This window comes from Heterodontus francisci, chromosome 10, assembly GCF_036365525.1.
Source record: "Heterodontus francisci isolate sHetFra1 chromosome 10, sHetFra1.hap1, whole genome shotgun sequence".
Taxonomy (NCBI): Eukaryota; Metazoa; Chordata; class Chondrichthyes; order Heterodontiformes; family Heterodontidae; genus Heterodontus; species Heterodontus francisci.
The window spans coordinates 122,727,468-122,747,191 of NC_090380.1; the positions used below are offsets into that span (position 1 = coordinate 122,727,468).

Consider the following 19,724-nt stretch of genomic DNA (forward strand, 5'->3'; position numbering starts at 1 on the left):
GTACCCTCTCCAAAGCCTCCAGACGACTAGAATTGCACGCAATATTCCAAGTGTGGCATAACTAAGGTTCTGTACAGCTGCAACATGACTTGCCAATGTTTATACTCTATGCCCCGACCGATGAAGGCAAGCATGCCGAATGCCTTCTTGACTACCTTATCCACCTGCGTTGCCACTTTGTGACCTGTGGACCTGTACGCCCAGATCTCTCTGCTTGTCAATACTCCGAAGGGTTCTGCCATTTACTGTATACCTCCCACCTGCATTAGACCTTCCAAAATGCAGTACCTCACATTTGGCCGGATTAAACTCCATCTGCCATTTCTCCGCCCAAGTCTCCAACCGATCTATATCCTGCTGTATCCTCTGACAATCCTCATCACTATCCACAACTCCACCAACCTTTGTGTCATCCGCAAACTTACTAATCAGACCAGCTACATTTTCCTCCTAATCATTTATATATACTACAAAGAGCACATTTCTCAAAAGCCAACTCTTTGACCAAGCTTTTGGTCACCTATCCTAATATCTCCTTCTGTGCTTCATTGTCCAATTTTGTTTTTTAATGTTCCTGTGAAGCACTTCGGGATGTTTTATTAAAAGGCACTATATAAATACAAGATGCTGTTGTTGTTGGTGTTGTCCTAGGAATGCAGAAGGGTGCAATCTGTTAGTAAACTCACTGAACCATCCCCCAAACAGAGACCAAAGCCTCACAGTGTAAGCGACTGCACAAACCGTGCGAGCGCTCATATCAAAATCGTGAGCAAACGTCACTGATACTTTCAATAGTCACTCGGTCCTGTCTCAGCACCAAACAAGAACTGAGGAACCCGAGCCTCTGGACACAGAGGCCACTCTGAGTGAAACAGGAGGCAAACCCAGTGGTGTGTTTGAACAGGCATGACCCTGCACAGCTTTTCAATGGCCACAGCTACCTGTGGACTAGTCGTCACTTTCATCAGGATCAACGGAGGCCAGCAGAGAGTAAAAGCAGCTGACTAGAAGCTGATAAAATCGGCCCATGTTCTTATTGTCTAATCCTTACATTTCAGCCTTGATAGATTATCAGTGCCAGTCTCCAGAGTGTAACATTAGTCAAGGACACAAAGCTGATGTGTTAGTCAGGAGGGCATGAAATCGTTCTGATGTCAGGACACATCAGCAGGGTGAGATCAGGGATCCAAGGAACAGCATTTCTCAGTCGCTGAAGGGCATTCAAATAGGCATTGTCCTAATCACACAGGATGCTGCGGATTCACATGGGGACAAGGTTTCTTTTAGAAAACAACATTTCCAGTGCAATTTCAGTTGGTTATCTTGCTGTGCTGGGCTATATAACATCTGAAAGTCAGAAAGGTCACCCACAGAGATGGCCACGTAACACTGACCTTTGTACAAGGACAAGTGAATTATACCAGGGCTAAGGACAAGCTCTGGACTTTTACCAAGTGAGCTATCATTAAGCCCAGCGATACAGGGGACCCATCCCAGCTGCATTCTACTTCAATTAATCCCAATCCAAATCTTAACAGCTGCTGCTCTTAGTCCTCTGACCAATCCTCATGGAATGGTTTGGTTTTAGAAAAAGGTAAGCATTCTTTAGATCACTGCAGCTCATCTTGTTACGGAGACAAGTGACAACTGTTAAAGCAGAACATCAGGGCTGCGGATTCTACCAGTACTGTACCCCAGTGTTATACAGTGACAGACTTGTCCCCACCAGTACTGTACCCCAGTGTTATACAGAGACAGACCTGTACCCACCAGTACTGTACCCCAGTGTTATACAGTGACAGACCTGTACCCACCAGTACTGTACCCCAGTGTTATACAGTGACAGACTTGTCCCCACCAGTACTGTACCCCAGTGTTATACAGAGACAGACTTGTCCCCACCAGTCCTGTACCCCAGTGTTATACAGAGACAGACCTGTACCCACCAGTACTGTACCCCAGTGTTATACAGAGACAGACCTGTACCCACCAGTACTGTACCTCAGTATTATACAGGACAGACCTGTACCCACCAGTACTGTACCCCAGTGTTATACAGTGACAGACCTGTACCCACCAGTCCTGTACCCCAGTGTTATACAGAGACAGACCTGTACCCACCAGTAGTGTACCCCAGTGTTAAACAGTGACATACCTGTACCCACCAGTACTGTACCCCAGTGTTATAGTGACAGACCTGTACCCGTGTTGGACAGTGACAGACCCAGCCCCACCAGTCCTGTACCCCAGTGTTATAGTAACAGACCTGTACCCGTGTTGGACAGTGACAGACCCAGCCCCACCAGTCCTGTACCCCAGTGTTATACAGTGACAGACCTGTACCCACCAGTCCTGTACCCCAGTGTTATACAGGACAGACCTGTACCCACCAGTCCTGTACCTCAGTGTTATACAGTGACAGACCTGTACCCACCAGTCCTGTACCCCAGTGTTATACAGGACAGACCTGTACCCACCAGTCCTGTACCCCAGTGTTATACAGTGATAGACTTGTCCCCACCAGTCCTGTACCCCAGTGTTATACAGTGATAGACTTGTCCCCACCAGTACTGTACCCCAGTGTTACAGTGACAGACCTGTACCCGTGTTGGACAGTGACAGACCCAGCCCCACCAGTCCTGTACCCCAGTGTTATAGTGACAGACCTGTACCCGTGTTGGACAGTGACAGACCCAGCCCCACCAGTCCTGTACCCCAGTGTTATACAGTGACAGACCTGTACCCACCAGTCCTGTACCCCAGTGTTATACAGTGACAGACCTGTACCCACCAGTCCTGTACCCCAGTGTTATACAGTGACAGACCTGTACCCACCAGTCCTGTACCCCAGTGTTATACAGTGATAGACTTGTCCCCACCAGTCCTGTACCCCAGTGTTATACAGAGACAGACCTGTACCCACCAGTACTGTACCCCAGTGTTATAGTGACAGACCTGTACCCGTGTTGGACAGTGACAGACCCAGCCCCACCAGTCCTGTACCCCAGTGTTATAGTGACAGACCTGTACCCGTGTTGGACAGTGACAGACCCAGCCCCACCAGTCCTGTACCCCAGTGTTATAGTGACAGACCTGTACCCGTGTTGGACAGTGACAGACCCAGCCCCACCAGTCCTGTACCCCAGTGTTATACAGTGATAGACTTGTCCCCACCAGTCCTGTACCCCAGTGTTATACAGTGATAGACTTGTCCCCACCAGTCCTGTACCCCAGTGTTATAGTGACAGACCTGTACCCGTGTTGGACAGTGACAGACCCAGCCCCACCAGTCCTGTACCCCAGTGTTATACAGTGATAGACTTGTCCCCACCAGTCCTGTACCCCAGTGTTATAGTGACAGACCTGTACCCGTGTTGGACAGTGACAGACCTGTACCCACCAGTCCTGTACCCCAGTGTTATACAGGACAGACCTGTACCCACCAGTCCTGTACCCCAGTGTTATACAGGACAGACCTGTACCCACCAGTCCTGTACCCCAGTGTTATACAGTGACAGACCTGTACCCACCAGTCCTGTACCCCAGTGTTATACAGGACAGACCTGTACCCACCAGTCCTGTACCCCAGTGTTATACAGTGATAGACTTGTCCCCACCAGTCCTGTACCCCAGTGTTATACAGTGATAGACTTGTCCCCACCAGTCCTGTACCCCAGTGTTATAGTGACAGACCTGTACCCGTGTTGGACAGTGACAGACCCAGCCCCACCAGTCCTGTACCCCAGTGTTATAGTGACAGACCTGTACCAGTGTTGGACAGTGAGACCCAGCCCCACCAGTCCTGTACCCCAGTGTTATAGTGACAGACCTGTACCAGTGTTGGACAGTGACAGACCCAGCCCCACCAGTCCTGTACCCCAGTGTTATACAGTGATAGACTTGTCCCCACCAGTCCTGTACCCCAGTGTTATAGTGACAGACCTGAACCCACCAGTACTGTACCCCAGTGTTATACAGGACAGACCTGTACCCACCAGTCCTGTACCCCAGTGTTATACAGTGACAGACCTGTACCCACCAGTCCTGTACCCCAGTGTTATACAGGACAGACCTGTACCCACCAGTCCTGTACCCCAGTGTTATACAGTGATAGACTTGTCCCCACCAGTCCTGTACCCCAGTGTTATACAGTGATAGACTTGTCCCCACCAGTCCTGTACCCCAGTGTTATAGTGACAGACCTGTACCCGTGTTGGACAGTGACAGACCCAGCCCCACCAGTCCTGTACCCCAGTGTTATAGTGACAGACCTGTATCCGTGTTGGACAGTGACAGACCCAGCCCCACCAGTCCTGTACCCCAGTGTTATAGTGACAGACCTGTACCCGTGTTGGACAGTGACAGACCCAGCCCCACCAGTCCTGTACCCCAGTGTTATAGTGACAGACCTGTACCAGTGTTGGACAGTGACAGACCCAGCCCCACCAGTCCTGTACCCCAGTGTTATAGTGACAGACCTGTACCCGTGTTGGACAGTGACAGACCCAGCCCCACCAGTCCTGTACCCCAGTGTTATACAGTGATAGACTTGTCCCCACCAGTCCTGTACCCCAGTGTTATACAGTGATAGACTTGTCCCCACCAGTCCTGTACCCCAGTGTTATAGTGACAGACCTGTACCCGTGTTGGACAGTGACAGACCCAGTCCCACCAGTACTGTACCCCAGTGTTATACAGTTGTTCCCTCCCTGTGGAGTCAGACGGTTTGGTGCTTCCCCTTACCAGTAGCTGTAGTATGCCAGGGCAAGGAGCAGAAGAGTCAGGCAAACAGCAGAGAACAAGAGGTAGGCAGTCTGGGTCACCGACATCTTCAACAGTGCACTCGTTCCCAAGAACAAGGCCTGACAAGCTGAGCAAATCCACAACAGATTATGACAGAAGCAGTCTGATTAAAAAGCGGAGAGCACAACAGCTCCTAGAAACACCACCCTCAGCAAGTCAGGGATCGGAGGTAGTGAGGCCAGTCCTTTGCCTGGAACAGTGTGGTTATTATTCCTAAATTACAACACCACAGGGATTAATCCTCACAAATGCCTCAGTGTCTGACTGAAATAGAAGAAATCAGGCATTCCTTCTCTCCAGAGAATCACAAGGAATGTGCAACACACTGCTCGCATGTTAATCCTTTAAACAGCTTAACAATTAGCTTGTTCAAATGCCCTGGATCAGTCTCCCTGCATTTACATCAACCCATTGCTGGAACATTATTCAACAGAGTCCCTGCCACACTGGCCACTCGTCCACCACCCACCCCACACAGTCTCTCTCATACTGGCCACGCACCCCAATACCACCCCCCCACTCCCTGTGGCACCAGCTGCTCACCCATTGCCCCCATTCCTGGTTATTGAGACTAAAGGAAAGCAGCAGCAGACCCATACCCCACTCCATCCCAGTTGTTGCTAGTTAGTAAATTCTAACTTGTGAGCTCATTTCCCACCTCAGGAGGGAGTCCCTGTGACAGCTCATTACAATGTTAAACTACTGCTCTGTCCTCAGTGGGGTACAGGACCTCTCTCCTTGTCCAGTCACCCTTATACACTGGGAGAACTGGGACATGAGGCGCTTGTGGTCTGACAGATCAGAGAAGGTGCTGTGTTAATCCTGATCTTACCCAATGATCACATTGACATCTCCAGCATGGACAAGGATCAGAATCAGGAATCTGGCTGAATTTTCACATCCACAGTCCAAGGGCACTTTAGCCAATGGCAGTGGACCTGGTTGAGGTCAGCCAATCAGCATAGGGGTGCTGCTCTGTAAGGTTCAGCACCTTTACCCAGTTAGTCAGAGCAATAGAGTGAATAAGAAGCCTGCTCACTGTCACGCAGGGCGAGTGGCTGAATCCCACCATTCCAGTCCATGCAGCTGAAACTTCCACACCAGAACCACCCCTCACTTCCACCACTGCTCCACTCTGTTTCAGGAGTACTGGAATCGAAATGGCTCAATGTTGCAAACTCTAAGAAAACTACCCCTTTCCCTTTTAGCCTGAACGGCTTATTGCCAACCCTCACTGTGCAGGTCAATGCACAGAGCGTAAATATTACAGAATAAAGCAAATAGATTTCAAATGGTGTAACTTTAAAATGGAGCAGAGGACGCCTGGTGTGCAGACACAGAGGTGACAAAATGATACATATAAGATCCTGAGGGGTCTTGACAGGGTGGATGTGGAAAGGATATTTCCCCTTGTGGGAGAATCTAGAACCAGGGGTCACTGTTTAAAAATAAGGGGTCACCCATTTAAGACAGAGATGAAGAGAAATTCTTTCGCTCTGAAGGTTGAGTGTCTTTGGAATTCTCTTCCTCAAAAGGCAGTGGAAGCAGTCTTTGAATATTTTTAAGACAGAGTTAGATAGATTCTTGATAAAACAAGGGAGTGAAAGGTTATTGAGGGAAGGCGGGAATGTGGAGTCGAGGTTACAATCAGATCAGCCATGATCTTATTGAATGGCAGAGCAGGCTTGAGGGGCCGAGTGGCCCAATCCTAATTCACATGTTCATATGTAGCACAAGCAGATAGTGTGATAAAGAGGGGAGATGGTGGTGCAGTGGTAATGTCACTGAACTAGCAACCCAGAGGCCCAGGCTAATGTCCTGGGGGCATGGTCTCAAACCCCACCATGGCAGCTGGTGGAATTTAAATTCAATTCATTAATTAACATCTGGAATTGAAAGCTAGTCTCAGTAATGGTGACCATGAAACTATCAATTGTTGTAAAAAACCCATCTGGTTCACTAATGTCCTTTAGGGAAGGAAATCTGCTGTCCTTACCTGGTCTGGCCTACATGTGACTCCAGACCCACAGCAATGTGGCTGACTCTTAAATGCCCTCTGAAATGACCCAGAAAGCTACTCAGTTGTCAATGGCAATTAGGGATGGCCAATAAATGCTACTCTTGCCAGTGACACCAGCATTCCATGAAATAATAAAATTGCTAGGCTTGTATTTAGCGAGTGCAAATGTTAAGCGACAATTCAACTTAATTGAACGTGGCTCCAGTGAGTGCACAGTTCCTGGGCAAGAGTTCAGAGACACTGGAAAATCAAGAGTTCAGGAGCTTGGACTGGGTGGAATATGAAAGGGCACAGGGAGCGAGGGGGGGGTGGGGGAGAGCTGGATTAGATTGGGTGGAATATTAAAGGGCACAGGGAGCGAGTGGGGGGGGGGGGGGGGGAAAGGGGGGGGATCTAATGAGTGACACCAATTTTCAATTACTTCCTATTAAAAAGAGTTCACCACTACACTAAGCCTGCAATTATATATGGCCTTGTCACATCTCACAAACAGCTCTCAGAATTTCAGTGACCCACAAGCTCATTGCCATTCTGCAGCTAACAGCAATCATTTATGATGTACAGTGCTCCCTCAGTGCTGCCCCTCCGAGAGGGCTGCCGCTCCCTCAGTGCTGCCCCTCCGGCAGGGCGGCGCTCCCTCAGTGCTGCCCCTCCGGCAGGGCGGCGCTCCCTCAGTGCTGCCCCTCCGGCAGGGCGGCGCTCCCTCAGTGCTGCCCCTCCGGCAGGGCGGCGCTCCCTCAGTGCTGCCCCTCCGGCAGGGCGGCGCTCCCTCAGTGCTGCCCCTCCGGCAGGGCGGCGCTCCCTCAGTGCTGCCCCCTTTAACCCTGCCAACACAATAGTGCCAAACTCAACCCTCAAACTTGCAGATGGAGCGCTGAATATCACAGCTCTCCTTTAATCTGCCATCATCACCACTCCTCAAAAAAAAAAAAAACCCTTGATCCCACCATCCTTGCCCCATCTCCAACCTCCCTTCCGCTCCAAGGCCTCGAACGTGTTGTCGTCTCCCAAATCCATTCCCATCTTTCCCAGAACTCCATGTCTGAATGCCTCCAATCAGGTTTCCTCCCTGCCACAGGACCAAAACAGCTCTTATCAAAGTCACAAATGACATCCTGGGAGACTGTGACAAAGGTAAACTTTCCCCCCTTGTCCTTCTCGACCTGTCTGTAGCCTTTGACATGATTGACCACACCATCCTCCTCCACTGGCTCTCCACTATCGTCCAGCTGGGTGGGACTGCTCTCACCTGGTTCCATTCTTATCTATCTAATCAAAAACAGAGAATCACTTGCAATGGCTTCTCTTCCTCCCCCCCACACTGTTACCTCTGGTGTCCCCCAAGGATTGATCCTTGGACTCCTCCTATTTCTCATCTATATTCTGCCCCTCGATGACATCATCCAAAAGTACAATGTTAGTTTTCACACGCTATCACGAAGAGCACCCATTTCCACCTCTTAATCGCCCAACCTCACCCCTGCCTCTGCTCGTCTGCTGCTGAAAACCTCATTCACGCCTTTGTTGCCTCTACACTCGACTATTCCAACACTTCTGGCTGGTCTCGCACATTCTACCCCCCCACAAACGTGAGATCTTCCAAACCTCTGCTGCTCATGTCCCTGCACCTATCTGTAACCACCCCTCCCCCCCCCCCCCCCACTTCCTGCTCTTCCCTGGAACTCAATACTGTTGGATTCTCCTTTCCCTCAATCCTCACTTCAACAACTTGCAGCTTTTCAAATCCGCAGCTTGCTGTTCCCTGACACAACAAATTTCCTGCCACTATGCTGCACTGCGACCTCAGTTTCTTAGTAATAATCATTGGAATTCCATTGTGAGACCATTTACGTCCGTTCATGCACAGCACACATAGATAGAATCACATCTCACAAACCCACTTTACTCACTTCTTGCCTCGAACAGCACAACTCAGCGTATTATAAATATTTAAACTCTAATGATGGACAGAGATGTTAAACTGGTCTCTGCTGTACCTGTTCTTCAATTCGAACTAACTGGTATAAATTGTTATTTGCTCTAAAGCTTTAACTTCAAACACTAGTTATGTCAGTTCAATAGTTCAATCTGCTCCTTATACTTCTGATAATATCTAATAAAAATGAAACTGAGAATCTGTTTAGCGACTTAGCTGAGAACTATTCCTGGCCTTCAGCCCATACCATTGCTACCCTCCCTGAATCTTCATTCATCAGATGGTATCCCATCTACCCTCCCAGGGGTTCTACCACTCCTTCCCTTGTCATACTGACAGATTATTGTTTAGTGAGAATTAATTTCACAGCAACTATTTCTAGATTGCTAGTTCAGTCGGAGAGCAGGATGTTTTAATGCTACATTTTATTGTACTATAAATGAAACTGATTACTAGTGATCACGCTGGTGTTACACACCCTGCTCCTCAGGTTTCAGTGCTGGTCATTTTCACTTCAGCTACAAAACATTCACTGTGCTGATCAGACACTCTCACGCTCTCTACATTATTAATTGGGTTCTCCCCTTACTGGTACAGGCTGTGATTTGATGACTGCAGTTAGATACCATTGTGATGACGATGTATTTCCATTTTACTGCAGCTCTCATGGTTTTGCTTACAGAAAGTATGAAGCAAAGGGTAAAGTTCTTCCTGTTCATACTGGTCCCACCCTGCAGTGGTGCACAGACACCCTTTTCTTCAGACCACTGATAGCCGAAATGCATGACTGGTCCTGCAGGATTGTATAGCCTCTCACTTCAACTCCTAAAGCTTTCATATCCTACCACCATTGTAGACACAGCACCTCCCAACCCTCAGCCCCATGACACCTACTCATCCCTGGCTCCCTCCCTGCCTACTCTGTCAGCAGTCAATGAGTTCACCTTAAATCTCTGGCTGTTCCTTGACCACCCCTCACACAATTACTCATGGCCCCCATCAACCTATAGCATCCGCACCCTACTCAAACCTACACACATAGAAACATAGAAAACAGGAGCAGGAGTAGGCCATTCGGCCCCTCAAGCCTGCTTCGCCATTCATTATGATCATGGCTGATCATCCAACTCAGTAACCCGTTCCCGCTTTCCCCCCATACCCTTTGATCCCTTTAGACCCAAAAGCTATATCCAACTCCTTCTCGAAAACATACAATGTCTTGCCCTCAACTTTCTGTGGTAGCGAATTACACAGGTTCACCACTCTCTGGGTGAAGAAATTTCTCCTCATCTCAGTCCTGAAAGGTTTACCCCGTATCCTTAGACTATGATCCCTGGTTCTGGACTCCCCCACCATCGGGAACATCCTTCCTGTATCTACCCTGTCAAGTCCTGTTAGAATTTTATAGGTTTCTATGAGATCACCCCTCACTCTTCTGAACTCCAGCGAATATAATCCTAACCGACTCAATATCTCCTCATACGTCAGTCCCGCCATCCCAGGAATCAGTCTGGTAAACCTTTGCTGCACTCCCTCCATAGCAAGAACATCCTTCCTCAGATAAGGAGACCAAAACTGCACACAATATTCCAGGTGTGGCCTCACCAAGACCCTGTATAATTGCAGCAAGACATCTTTGCTCCTGTACTCGAATCCTCTCGCTATGAAGGCCAACATACCATTTGCCTTTTTTACCGCCTGTTGGACCTGCATGCTTACCTTCAGTGACTGGTGTACGAGAACACCCAGGTCTTGCTGCACATTCCCCTCTGTTTATAGCCGTTCAGATAATCTGCCTTCCCGTTTTTACTACCAAAGTGGATAACCTCACATTTATCCACATTATACTGCATCTGCCATGCATTTGCCCACTCACTCAACTTGTCCAAATCACCCTGAAGCCTCTCTGCATCCTCCTCACAACTCACCCTCCCAGTTTTGTCTCATCTGCAAATTTGGAGATATTACATTTAGTTCCCCCATCATCATAGCTGGGGTCCTGGCACCAATCCCTGCAGTACCTCACTAGTCACTGCCTGCCATTCAGAAAAAGACCCATTTATCCCTACTCTTTGTTTCCTGTCTGCCAACCAATTTTCTATCCATTGCAATACACTACCCCCAATCCCATGCGCTTTAATGTTACACACTAATCTCTTATGTGGGACTTTGTCAAAAGCCTTCTGAAAGTCCAAATAAACCACATCCACTGGCTCCCCCTCATCAACTCTACTAGTTACATCCTCAAAGAATTCTAGTAGATTTGTCAAACATGATTTCTCTTTCGTAAATCCATGCTGACTCTGCCCAATTCTACCAGTGTTCTCCAAGGGCTCTGCTATAAAATCTTGTATAATGGACTCTAGAATTTTCCCCACTACCGACATCAGGTTGACTGGTTGAAAGTTCCCCGCTTACATTATCTGGGTATCCCAGCTACTCTTGCAGAGTGTTCTCCTGTACCCACTCAGCTCAGTCCTGACACCTCACTCACTCACTCACTCACTCACCCACCCACATCATGCAACTCACTGCCACTCATTCAAATGACAGGGTCAGTTACAAGAAGCAACACTCAGACATGTACCTGAACAGACAGGGTGTAATTCTGCCCATCTACTCCATGCTGGCAGTCATGCTCCACACGAGCCTCATCCCACATTCTCAATCTTACCCTATCACCATATACTTTTGAGTTCTTTCTTCCTCCTGTGTTGATTCAGCTGTTAGATATATCTATACTATTCACCTTGACCACTCTCTGTGTAAAGGGCTTTCTCTACAGTATTGGCTGTGACTGAGTGTTTAAGGCCCAGTCTAATGGAGGCTGACACTCCAGCGGGACTGAGGGCTATCATCACATTGCTAATTGTGGAATCTTACTGTGTAACTTTCCTACAACACTGACCACACGTCAAAGGACCAGAAATTGCTTTGAAACGTCCGATGTTTATGAAAGGCGCTATAGAAATGCAAGTCTGTCTCCTGGATTAATTACTGATGAAAGGTCACAGGCCGGAGAAGCCCGAACACCGAGTTACCTCCTCACACTCACCTTTCCGGGAGGCTCGGCTGGCTCCCGGGCTGGGCGGACAGACCGTGTAAGCAAGACCGCGGCTCCAGGCCCAACGCACCACTTGACAGCGTTTAAACAAACCGGACTCTTTATAGCCGCGCACCGGCCCCTGCACTTCAAACAGACATCCGGTCCGCGGCCTCCGTCCTCCGTCACCCGGCGTGAAGACCAGGACCCCGCTTATTGGTACCGCACTCAATTGCTGCAAGACCCCGCCCATCAATCATGCCATAGGGCGGGGCTTAGTTATAGCCCCGCCCCATGTTCCAATGTCAACTTTCCTTGGAATCTTGCTGGGGGCTCCACCCCATAGAGGGTCAGGGGAGGGTCAGACTGTGCACCGAGGGAGGGTCAGACTGTGCACCGAGGGAGGGTCAGACTGTGCACCGAGGGAGGGTCAGACTGTGCAGCGAGGGAGGGTCAGACTGTGCACCGAGGGAGGGTCAGACTGTGCACCGAGGGAGGGTCAGACTGTGCAGCGAGGGAGGGTCAGACTGTGCAGCGAGGGAGGGTCAGACTGTGCACCGAGGGAGGGTCAGACTGTGCACCGAGGGAGGGTCAGACTGTGCACCGAGGGAGGGTCAGACTGTGCAGCGAGGGAGGGTCAGACTGTTCACCGAGGGAGGGTCAGACTGTGCAGCGAGGGAGGGTCAGACTGTGCAGCGAGGGAGGGTCAGACTGTGCACCGAGGGAGGGTCAGACTGTGCAGCGAGGGAGGGTCAGACTGTGCAGCGAGGGAGGGTCAGACTGTGCACCGAGGGAGGGTCAGACTGTGCACCGAGGGAGGGTCAGACTGTGCACCGAGGGAGGGTCAGACTGTGCACCGAGGGAGGGTCAGACTGTGCAGCGAGGGAGGGTCAGACTGTGCAGCGAGGGAGGGTCAGACTGTGCACCGAGGGAGGGTCAGACTGTGCAGCGAGGGAGGGTCAGACTGTGCAGCGAGGGAGGGTCAGACTGTGCACCGAGGGAGGGTCAGACTGTGCAGCGAGGGAGGGTCAGACTGTGCAGCGAGGGAGGGTCAGACTGTGCACCGAGGGAGGGTCAGACTGTGCAGCGAGGGAGGGTCAGACTGTGCAGCGAGGGAGGGTCAGACTGTGCACCGAGGGAGGGTCAGACTGTGCACCGAGGGAGGGTCAGACTGTGCAGCGAGGGAGGGTCAGACTGTTCACCGAGGGAGGGTCAGACTGTGCAGCGAGGGAGGGTCAGACTGTGCAGCGAGGGAGGGTCAGACTGTGCACCGAGGGAGGGTCAGACTGTGCAGCGAGGGAGGGTCAGACTGTGCAGCGAGGGAGGGTCAGACTGTGCACCGAGGGAGGGTCAGACTGTGCAGCGAGGGAGGGTCAGACTGTGCACCGAGGGAGGGTCAGACTGTGCAGCGAGGGAGGGTCAGACTGTGCAGCGAGGGAGGGTCAGACTGTGCAGCGAGGGAGGGTCAGACTGTGCAGCGAGGGAGGGTCAGACTGTGCACCGAGGGAGGGTCAGACTGTGCAGCGAGGGAGGGTCAGACTGTGCACCGAGGGAGGGTCAGACTGTGCACCGAGGGTGGGTCAGACTGTGCAGCGAGGGAGGGTCAGACTGTGCACCGAGGGTGGGTCAGACTGTGCACCGAGGGAGGGTCAGACTGTGCAGCGAGGGAGGGTCAGACTGTGCACCGAGGGTGGATCAGACTGTGCACCGAGGGAGGGTCAGACTGTGCAGCGAGGGAGGGTCAGACTGTGCACCGAGGGTGGGTCAGACTGCACCGAGGGTGGGTCAGACTGTGCACCGAGAGTGGGTCAGACTGTGCACCGAGGGAGGGTCAGACTGTGCACCGAGGGAGGGTCAGACTGTGCACCGAGAGTGGGTCAGACTGTGCACCGAGAGTGGGTCAGACTGTGCACCGAGGGAGGGTCAGACTGTGCAGCGAGGGAGGGTCAGACTGTTCAGCGAGGGAGGGTCAGACTGTGCACCGAGAGTGGGTCAGACTGTGCACCGAGAGTGGGTCAGACTGTGCACCGAGGGAGGGTCAGACTGTGTACCGAGAGTGGGTCAGACTGTGCACCGAGGGAGGGTCAGACTGTGCACCGAGGGAGGGTCAGACTGTGCAGCGAGGGAGGGTCAGACTGTGCACCGAGAGTGGGTCAGACTGTGCACCGAGGGAGGGTCAGACTGTGCAGCGAGGGAGGGTCAGACTGTGCAGCGAGGGAGGGTCAGACTGTGCAGCGAGGGTGGGTCAGACTGTGCACCGAGGGAGGGTCAGACTGTGCAGCGAGAGAGGGTCAGACTGTGCAGCGAGAGAGGGTCAGACTGTGCACTGAGGGAGGGTCAGACTGTGCAGCGAGGGAGGGTCAGACTGTGCACTGAGGGTGGGTCAGACTGTGCACCGAGGGTGGGTCAGACTGTGCACCGAGAGTGGGTCAGACTGTGCAGCGAGGGAGGGTCAGACTGTTCACTGAGAGTGGGTCAGACTGTGCACCGAGGGTGGGTCAGACTGTGCACCGAGAGTGGGTCAGACTGTGCACCGAGGGAGGGTCAGACTGTGCAGCGAGGGTGGGACAGACTGTGCACCGAGGGAGGGTCAGACTGTGCACCGAGGGAGGGTCAGACTGTGCACCGAGAGTGGGTCAGACTGTGCAGCGAGAGTGGGTCAGACTGTGCAGCGAGAGTGGGTCAGACTGTGCAGCGACAGTGGGTCAGACTGTGCACCGAGGGAGGGTCAGACTGTGCACCGAGAGTGGGTCAGACTGTGCACCGAGGGAGGGTCAGACTGTGCACCGAGGGAGGGTCAGACTGTGCACCGAGAGTGGGTCAGACTGTGCACCGAGGGAGGGTCAGACTGTGCACCGAGGGAGGGTCAGACTGTGCAGCGAGGGAGGGACAGACTGTGCACCGAGGGAGGGTCAGACTGTGCACCGAGAGTGGGTCAGACTGTGCACCGAGAGTGGGTCAGACTGTGCACCGAGGGAGGGTCAGACTGTGCAGCGAGGGAGGGTCAGACTGTGCAGCGAGGGAGGGTCAGACTGTGCAGCGAGGGAGGGTCAGACTGTGCAGCGAGGGAGGCTCAGACTGTCCACCGAGGGAGGCTCAGACTGTGCAGCGAGAGTGGGTCAGACTGTGCAGCGAGAGTGGGTCAGACTGTGCAGCGAGAGTGGGTCAGACTGTGCACCGAGAGTGGGTCAGACTGTGCAGCGAGTGTGGGTCAGACTGTGCAGCGAGAGTGTTTCAGACTGTGCACCGAGGGAGGGTCGGACTGTGCACCGAGGGAGGGTCGGACTGTGCACCGAGGGAGGGTCGGACTGTGCACCGAGGGAGGGTCGGACTGTGCACCGAGGGAAAGGCAGACTGTGCAGCGAGGGAGAGGCAGACTGTGCAACGAGGGAGGGTCAGACTGTGCAGCGAGGGAGGGTCAGACTGTGCACCGAGGGAGGGTCAGACTGTGCACCGAGAATGGGTCAGACTGTGCAGCGAGAGTGGGTCAGACTGTGCACCGAGGGAGGGTCCGACTGTGCACCGAGTGAGGGTCAGACTGTGCACCGAGGGAGGGTCAGACTGTGCACCGAGAGTGGGTCAGACTGTGCACCGAGAGTGGGTCAGACTGTGCACCGAGGGAGGGTCAGACTGTGCACCGAGGGAGGGTCAGACTGTGCACCGAGAGTGGGTCAGACTGTGCACCGAGGGAGGGTCAGACTGTGCAGCGAGAGTGGGTCAGACTGTGCACCGAGAGTGGGTCAGACTGTGCAGCGAGAGTGTTTCAGACTGTGCACCGAGGGAGGGTCAGACTGTGCACCGAGGGAGGGTCAGACTGTGCAGCGAGAGTGGGTCAGACTGTGCAGCGAGAGTGTTTCAGACTGTGCACCGAGAGTGGGTCAGACTGTGCAGCGAGAGTGGGTCAGACTGTGCAGCGAGAGTGGGTCAGACTGTGCACCGAGGGAGGGTCAGACTGTGCACCGAGAGTGGGTCTGACTGTGCACCGAGGGAGGGTCAGACTGTGCACCGAGGGAGGGTCAGACTGTGCACCGAGGGAGGGTCAGACTGTGCAGCGAGGGAGGGTCAGACTGTGCAGCGAGGGAGGGTCAGACTGTGCAGCGAGGGAGGGTCAGACTGTGCACCGAGGGAGGGTCAGACTGTGCACCGAGAGTGGGTCAGACTGTGCACCGAGAGTGGGTCAGACTGTGCACCGAGAGTGGGTCAGACTGTGCACCGAGAGTGGGTCAGACTGTGCACCGAGGGAGGGTCAGACTGTGCACCGAGAGTGGGTCTGACTGTGCACCGAGGGAGGGTCAGACTGTGCAGCGAGGGAGGGTCAGACTGTGCAGCGAGGGAGGGTCAGACTGTGCAGCGAGGGAGGGTCAGACTGTGCACCGAGGGAGGGTCAGACTGTGCACCGAGGGAGGGTCAGACTGTGCACCGAGAGTGGGTCAGACTGTGCACCGAGTGGGTCAGACTGTGCACCGAGGGAGGGTCAGACTGTGCACCGAGGGAGGGTCAGACTGTGCACCGAGGGTGGGTCAGACTGTGCACCGAGAGTGGGTCAGACTGTGCAGCGAGGGAGGGTCAGACTGTTCACCGAGAGTGGGTCAGACTGTGCACCGAGGGTGGGTCAGACTGTGCACCGAGAGTGGGTCAGACTGTGCACCGAGGGAGGGTCAGACTGTGCAGCGAGGGAGGGTCAGACTGTGCACCGAGGGAGGGTCAGACTGTGCACCGAGGGAGGGTCAGACTGTGCACCGAGAGTGGGTCAGACTGTGCAGCGAGAGTGGGTCAGACTGTGCAGCGAGAGTGGGTCAGACTGTGCAGCGAGAGTGGGTCAGACTGTGCACCGAGGGAGGGTCAGACTGTGCACCGAGAGTGGGTCAGACTGTGCACCGAGGGAACGTCAGACTGTGCACCGAGGGAGGGTCAGACTGTGCACCGAGAGTGGGTCAGACTGTGCACCGAGGGAGGGTCAGACTGTGCACCGAGAGTGGGTCAGACTGTGCACCGAGGGAGGGTCAGACTGTGCACCGAGGGAGGGTCAGACTGTGCAGCGAGGGAGGGACAGACTGTGCACCGAGGGAGGGTCAGACTGTGCACCGAGAGTGGGTCAGACTGTGCAGCGAGAGTGGGTCAGACTGTGCAGCGAGAGTGGGTCAGACTGTGCAGCGAGGGAGGGTCAGACTGTGCAGCGAGGGAGGGTCAGACTGTGCAGCGAGGGAGGCTCAGACTGTGCAGCGAGGGAGGCTCAGACTGTGCAGCGAGGGAGGCTCAGACTGTGCACCGAGAGTGGGTCAGACTGTGCAGCGAGAGTGGGTCAGACTGTGCAGCGAGAGTGGGTCAGACTGTGCAGCGAGAGTGGGTCAGACTGTGCACCGAGAGTGGGTCAGACTGTGCAGCGAGTGTGGGTCAGACTGTGCACCGAGAGTGGGTCAGACTGTGCAGCGAGAGTGTTTCAGACTGTGCACCGAGGGAGGGTCAGACTGTGCACCGAGGGAGGGTCAGACTGTGCACCGAGGGAGGGTCGGACTGTGCACCGAGGGAGGGTCGGACTGTGCAACGAGGGAGGGTCAGACTGTGCAGCGAGGGAGGGTCAGACTGTGCACCGAGGGAGGGTCAGACTGTGCACCGAGAATGGGTCAGACTGTGCAGCGAGAGTGGGTCAGACTGTGCACCGAGGGAGGGTCCGACTGTGCACCGAGAGTGGGTCAGACTGTGCACCGAGGGAGGGTCAGACTGTGCACCGAGGGAGGGTCAGACTGTGCACCGAGAGTGGGTCAGACTGTGCACCGAGAGTGGGTCAGACTGTGCACCGAGAGTGGGTCAGACTGTGCACCGAGAGTGGGTCAGACTGTGCACCGAGGGAGGGTCAGACTGTGCACCGAGGGAGGGTCAGACTGTGCACCGAGAGTGGGTCAGACTGTGCACCGAGGGAGGGTCAGACTGTGCAGCGAGAGTGGGTCAGACTGTGCAGCGAGAGTGTTTCAGACTGTGCACCGAGGGAGGGTCAGACTGTGCACCGAGGGAGGGTCAGACTGTGCAGCGAGAGTGGGTCAGACTGTGCAGCGAGAGTGTTTCAGACTGTGCACCGAGAGTGGGTCAGACTGTGCAGCGAGAGTGGGTCAGACTGTGCAGCGAGAGTGGGTCAGACTGTGCAGCGAGAGTGGGTCAGACTGTGCACCGAGGGAGGGTCAGACTGTGCACCGAGAGTGGGTCTGACTGTGCACCGAGGGAGGGTCAGACTGTGCACCGAAGGAGGGTCAGACTGTGCACCGAGGGAGGGTCAGACTGTGCAGCGAGGGAGGGTCAGACTGTGCACCGAGGGAGGGTCAGACTGTGCACCGAGGGAGGGTCAGACTGTGCACCGAGGGAGGGTCAGACTGTGCACCGAGAGTGGGTCAGACTGTGCACCGAGAGTGGGTCAGACTGTGCACCGAGAGTGGGTCAGACTGTGCAGCGAGAGTGGGTCAGACTGTGCAGCGAGAGTGGGTCAGACTGTGCACCGAGGGAGGGTCAGACTGTGCACCGAGAGTGGGTCTGACTGTGCACCGAGGGAGGGTCAGACTGTGCAGCGAGGGAGGGTCAGACTGTGCAGCGAGGGAGGGTCAGACTGTGCAGCGAGGGAGGGTCAGACTGTGCAGCGAGGGAGGGTCAGACTGTGCACCGAGAGTGGGTCAGACTGTGCACCGAGAGTGGGTCAGACTGTGCACCGAGAGTGGGTCAGACTGTGCACCGAGAGTGGGTCAGACTGTGCACCGAGGGAGGGTCAGACTGTGCACCGAGGGAGGGTCAGACTGTGCACCGAGAGTGGGTCAGACTGTGCACCGAGGGAGGGTCAGACTGTGCAGCGAGAGTGGGTCAGACTGTGCAGCGAGAGTGGGTCAGACTGTTCAGCGAGAGTGTTTCAGACTGTGCACCGAGGGAGGGTCAGACTGTGCACCGAGGGAGGGTCAGACTGTGCAGCGAGAGTGGGTCAGACTGTGCAGCGAGTGTGGGTCAGATTGTGCACCGAGTGGGTCAGACTGTGCAGCGAGAGTGGGTCAGACTGTGCACCGAGGGAGGGTCAGACTGTGCACCGAGAGTGGGTCTGCATGTGCACCGAGGGAGGGTCAGACTGTGCACCGAGGGAGGGTCAGACTGTGCAGCGAGGGAGGGTCAGACTGTGCAGCGAGAGTGGGTCAGACTGTGCAGCGAGAGTGGGTCAGACTGTGCAGCGAGAGTGGGTCAGACTGTGCAGCGAGGGTGGGTCAGACTGTGCACCGAGGGAGGATCAGACTGTGCACCGAGGGAGGGTCAGACTGTGCACCGAGAGTGGGTCTGACTGTGCACCGAGGGAGGGTCGGACTGTGCAGCGAGGGAAAGGCAGACTGTGCAGCGAGGGAGAGGCAGACTGTGCAACGAGGGAGGGTCAGACTGTGCAGTGAGGGAGGGTCAGACTGTGCAGCGAGGGAGGGTCAGACTGTGCACCGAGAATTGGTCAGTCTGTGCACCGAGGGAGGGTCCGACTGTGCACCGAGAGTGGGTCAGACTGTGCACCGAGGGAGGGTCAGACTGTGCACCGAGAGTGGGTCAGACTGTGCACCGAGAGTGGGTCAGACTGTGCACCGAGAGTGGGTCAGACTGTGCACCGAGAGTGGGTCAGACTGTGCACCGAGAGTGGGTCAGACTGTGCACCGAGGGAGGGTCAGACTGTGCAGCGAGAGAGGGTCAGACTGTGCAGCGAGAGAGGGTCAGACTGTGCAGCGAGAGTGGGTCAGACTGTGCAGCGAGAGTGTTTCAGACTGTGCACCGAGGGAGGGTCGGACTGTGCACCGAGAGTGGGTCAGACTGTGCAGCGAGAGTGTTTCAGACTGTGCACCGAGGGAGGGTCAGACTGTGCAGCGAGGGAGGGTCAGACTGTGCAGCGAGAGTGGGTCAGACTGTGCAGCGAGAGTGGG

At 54.4% G+C, this 19,724-nt stretch overlaps 1 protein-coding gene across 1 annotated transcript in view; it reads right to left on the reverse strand.

The window, feature by feature from the left end:
• The window catches only part of agpat3 (1-acylglycerol-3-phosphate O-acyltransferase 3), a 93,664-nt gene extending 81,665 nt beyond the window's left edge, over positions 1 to 11,999 (reverse strand). Inside the window, exon 1 of the mRNA XM_068041307.1 lies at positions 11,815 to 11,999. The gene's annotated coding sequence lies outside the window, so the exon portion shown is untranslated. The remainder of the gene's footprint in view (positions 1 to 11,814) is intronic.
• Between the last annotated feature and the right edge of the window lie 7,725 nt (positions 12,000 to 19,724).